Source organism: Xenopus laevis, chromosome 2S, assembly GCF_017654675.1.
Source record: "Xenopus laevis strain J_2021 chromosome 2S, Xenopus_laevis_v10.1, whole genome shotgun sequence".
Taxonomy (NCBI): Eukaryota; Metazoa; Chordata; class Amphibia; order Anura; family Pipidae; genus Xenopus; species Xenopus laevis.
The window spans coordinates 35,275,562-35,280,968 of record NC_054374.1 but is presented as its reverse complement, the minus strand read 5'-3'; the positions used below and the strand labels follow the sequence as shown (position 1 = coordinate 35,280,968).

Below are 5,407 nucleotides of genomic sequence, written 5' to 3'. Positions count from 1 at the left end.
GAACATATAATAGTGTGCTGTCGCCTCACATTCTGTCAAGGTGTTTTAAGTATTTCAACTTAATATCAGTTTTACCTTAAAAACTGAAAAATATCTTAGGCCATGCTTATCAAAAATCGTTATCTTACTAAATCACCATTCTTCTCTATTGAAGAAATTGCAAAAATATTTGTGGATTCCATGGAATCTGTATTTAATATTGCTAACTGCATTAACCTACCTCTGCCAGAAAGCACTTTGGCCTTCTGGCATCAGTAACTTAAATTAAATCAAACTCAACCCTTGTCTTGAGGATTGGCAGAAACCAACTTGAAAGGTTCAATATGCCCTTCCCACCTCTTCCTTTAATAATATGTAGAATAAAAAGCACCAAGACTAAAACAATGAAAGAAATAAATGTGTTTTATTTAGAAATATTTTTTGAATGTTGATAGATATTCCATATATGGACAGATTTGTATGAGAAGTGCCATTGTCTTGGTTTCTCTCATCTAATCGATGCGTTGTTGCAGCAATGCAACGTGATAGTCCTCTGGTTTCAACCAATTTTTGAAGAAAAAATCCTGTTTTATAACCTATTTAAAAGTCAATGCCGTTTTGCTCTGGGTTCTCTCTCTCATAACCAGTTGGAAAAGAGCATCCATCACCTTTCCTGGTATACACAGGGAGTAACCAATATTTCTTCTCTTCACCAAACACCTCTTTCAGATTCTTGCTCAAACCAAGAGAAAAGCCCATATTCGTTGGAATATTGCGGAAGAAAAGAGGCTTGCAGTTTTCTGCAGAGGTTCTGTTTTTTCCAACAAGCCAGCAATGATAGATAAAGATTGGCACTATGAAAAGAAGAATAACTGCATTCACTCCAACCATGTAAAGGATTGGATATTTTGCATCGGTGTATGGCAGCTCCTGAGTCCAAAACTTCATTGCATACTGAAGTCCTGTAGTGCAGACGAATAGGCAGTGCAGCATAACGTAAAATAACAGCTGGAAGTAGTACTTGTAGTTTGAAAATCCTACACAGTTGTTGACCAAAAAGCAGTGAGAGTAATGCTTTAGCACACACTTGTTGCAGGCTAAACAATGGTAGCATCTGTCTGGCATCATTAGGTTGCATATGCGGCAGTATCGGATGTTTCCATTCTTTGTCACTGTGTAAATAGGCAGCTCTTTAGCAATGCACTGGAGAATGTCCTGGTGAAAGTCTTGCTTCTCCTGCCTTACAAATTGGCCCTGCTCAATGTCCGATAAGTCAAACTCCTTAGATGGGGTAGCAGGACGATTAAGTATGGTCATTCCATATGACCATGCCAGATGAAAAAGATGTGATAAAACACCATGTAGATCACTTTCTCAGCAAGTGATGTCACTGTAAATATACAGAACTCCAGCACATAGGTATAATAAATGCCTACTAAAAGAGAGACAGCACTAAATACCGCGAACCAGCCCAGAATTATTGCACAGAAGTTCCAAAGGCGATGTAAATCCATGATCTCGCTTTTTCTAAAAGTATTAATAGTCGTTCTTCTAAAAGAATTAATGATCTTTCTATGTTTTAGCAAAGCTTTTATCCGTATGATGTGATACAGATAAAGAGCAAACTCTGCTCTGACAGCTCTTTCTAGTAACTGACAAGTAGCAATTGTGCTCTTTATGACATCACAATGGTAACTTGGCAACAAATGTCATGTGATTAGAGAAGGCCTAGCACTGACAATTCAAATCATGAGCATGAGGTCATTTCCTGTGCTCTTTGTGACATACAGTATGTTGTCAAGTTAACATTGTGATGTCATGTGAGTAGAGGAGGCCTGACACTGACAGTTAAAACATAATCATAATTCAAACAACTCATAATTTCAAAATGTTTATCATTTTAAAGCTTTAATATCCTTTTTCTGTCTTCAGTATTTCATATTTATATATATATATATATATATATATATATATATATATATATATATATATATATATATATATATATATATATATAATACCTTGTTTTGCACTGATTTTTTCCTGCTATCAATTGGTTGCATTATAACAAATACTATTTTGTGAACTGCACATCTGTAGCTTACTGTTGTCACTGGAAGGGTTTTAGCTTTATTATTAAGGGTTTTTGTAATACAATACATTGAAATAAATGGTTTCAGGTATTTTGGAGTTTAAAGGAGAAAAAACACCCTCAGCCCATTTTTTAAACACCCCCACTGCCCTGCCACACACACATATGGTCCACTCCTAACTATAGATAATGGTTCACCATGGGTTGCCTCCTTGCCCGTATCTATCTTTATGGTCAAGGTGGGGGGGGGCACAGTCCAATGATGGGTGTGGGCAGGGCTATGACAGGTGTGGACGGCCTGTGATTTGCCTAATCGCATGCCAAACTGGGGACAGGACTGCCCACTTTTTTACTGGACAGGTGTAAAAACCTGACTGTTGGGTTCAATTTCCTATAGACAACCCTATTTGGTATTCATTAGAATCGTTTGTGGACCATTCAGCTCAATCCAGAACTGATAGATTCTGTGAATCCCTAATTTTTTGTGAATGCACCCATGTAGTCTAGACAACTGAGAAGACTTAATAAATATACCAGTTGGAATTGTTCTATGTTTTTTTTCCCTTAGGAGAGGAAACTCGGAATATTTATATTCAATTTTGAAATCTGACATGGGGCTAGACATATTGTCAATTTCCCAGCTGCCCCAAGTCATGTGACTCTGATAACCTTTAATCACTCTTTACTGCTGTACTGCAAGTTGGAGTGATATCAACCCCCCCCCCCCCCCACAGCAGCCAAACAAAAGAACAATGGGAAGGTGACCAGATAACAGCTCCCTAACACAAGTAAACAGCTGCCTGGTAGATCTAAGAACAGCATTCAAAAAAAAATTCAGAAAAACAGCAGCCTGCCAGAAAACATTTCTCTCCTAAAGTGCAGGCACAAGTCACATGACATGGGGCAGCTGGGAAATTAACAAAATGTCTAGCCCCATGTCAGATTTCAGAATTGAATATAAAAAAATCTGTTTGATCTTTTGAGAAATGGATTTCAGTGCAGAATTCTGCTGGAGCAGCACTATTAATTGATGCGTTTTGAAAAAAACATGTTTTCCGATGACAGGATCCCTTTAATGACAATAACCCTTATAATAGTATTCTAGATTTAATGGCATGGAATCTATTAGTCCTTTATCCAGAAAGTTCCAAATTACATGGCTGAAATTTTTCATAGAGTGCTCTTTGAGGAAACACTCATTTTTTTTTAAAGATCTTTTTGTACTTTATGGTAACTAAACTACATTAATACAGTAGCAGAAATCATGCTGTTGTTAAACCATCCTGTGGGGTTTAAATATTTTTAAGCAGCCCTAACATATGATGATCCAAATTACAGGAAGACCCCTTTTCTGGAAAACCTCAAGCATTCCAGATAATAAAAACCACCAAACGACCATAGGAATGAATAAAAAGTGTGAATGAGTTTGATAAATCTGCCCCTAAGTTTGCACAGTTATTTTAAGGTCTACTCCAGTTTTCTGTATACAGTAAGGACAGTATCATTAAGGAGTAAAATGAAGCATTTACACCAAATACATTTTTCTATCCATCACTAATTTCAAAACATTTACAAAATTACATAAGCAATATCATAATAGGAAATGTCATATATATGTGTCCAATATTTTTCTAACATATACAGGACAAGTTATCTGGAAACATCTAGATTATGGAAAGGCCGTTTTCCGCAGACTACACTTTAAAGGAGAACTAAACCCCCCGTTAATCAAAAATCCCTATCCCCTTCCGTCCATTGGCCCCCCTCTCTGCTTTCTCCCTCCTTAGTAAGTGGAAAAAGTGTTCCTGGTGCCATATTCTGTATCTTCCTCGCGGAAGTGAGCGCAGGCATGGAGCTTTTTCAAGCATGCACAGTTGGGACCATTCTGGTACTCATGCCTACTGCGCATGCGCGGAAAGCTCCAAACATTGCCGAAATAAAAGAAGATCATCCGAAGATACAGAAGATGGCTCCGGAGAGCTGCACTTTGCTACTCTGCATGAATATGCCAACGTACATGACAGGGACACTTTTTCCACTTACTAAGGAGAGAGAAAGCATTGAGTGGGGCCAATGGTTTAGTTCTCCTTTAAACAAAAATTTTTACTTTTTAGGATTTCATTTCCTTTTTCTCTGTAACAATAAAATAATACCTTGTACTTGATCACAATTAAGCTATAATTAATTCTTATTGGAGGCAAATAACCTTATTATAGTAGATTTAAAAGTATAGAGATCCAAATTACCAAAAGTTCTATTATCCGGAAAACCCCAGGGCCCGAAAATTCAGGATAACGGGTTCCATACCTATACAAGGGCATCTATTATGGACTTGGTTCTGCAGCTAAACAACTGAATTCCCCATAAATTTCGATGGAAAGTTATTTATCTGAGAAAATATACTGTAGCAATTTGTTTTTTCCTTAGCTCCCCGCATGTTTTTTTGAGGAGCACTAAAGTGAAAAGATCCCTACTCTGCATCATTGTACTTCCAGCAGGTCTCCAAGATGGACTTTCAGATTAGACACACAACTAATACACAACATGAAAGGAAAAGAGATGATGACTAGTGATGGGCGAATCTGTGCCATTTTTATTCACCGGAAAATTTGTGAATTTATTGTGAAATTCGCAAAACGCATTGAAGTCAATGGGCGTCAAAATAATTTTGATGCATGTCATTTTTTATGCTCACACCAATTTTGACTCTCTGTGATTTTTCTTTATGCTGTGGATTTTTCGCCAGCGAATTGGCAAATGAATTGACTCGCTTGAGGCAAAATGCATAAATTCGCCACAAATTCACATCTGGCGAATTCATTCGCCCATCACTAATGATGACATATTTCACTTATGCCTGTGAGCTTCATTCTAAGCCATATAATTGCTTTCAGGTCGGGTAATACAGTTCTATCCTCTGTTGGCCTGTGCAGCCTGTTAAGTTTAAAAAGTTTAAAAAAACCATGAAACTATTTTTTCTATATAAAAATGTTGCACTTTATCACTGAAGGTTGATAAAGGCTAATAAGTGATGATATTGTGCAAAAATATCATTATAGCTGCACTACAGTCTAATTATCACAAAATCTTTCTTTACTATACTTTCAATTCAATATCTTCATTACTGACAGAGATAAATAGGCTACGTACAAAATTTGTGACAAAATCAAAGAACTTGAAAACTGCTACCCTATATCTTGTTAATATTACTAAAGTTTTATAGTCCCTCATGTTGTTGAAGAACTATTGAGCTAATTCTAGGTGCATCCCAAAATTGCACAAACCTTTAATCCCTATGACTAAATCAATATGTTTTGATGGAGAGCAATAAAACAC

The 5,407-nt window shown here is 36.8% G+C and overlaps 1 pseudogene; it reads right to left on the bottom strand.

The window, feature by feature from the left end:
- Positions 1–384: 384 nt before the first annotated feature.
- On the bottom strand, positions 385–1,920 carry LOC121400480 (annotated as a pseudogene).
- Positions 1,921–5,407: the final 3,487 nt, after the last annotated feature.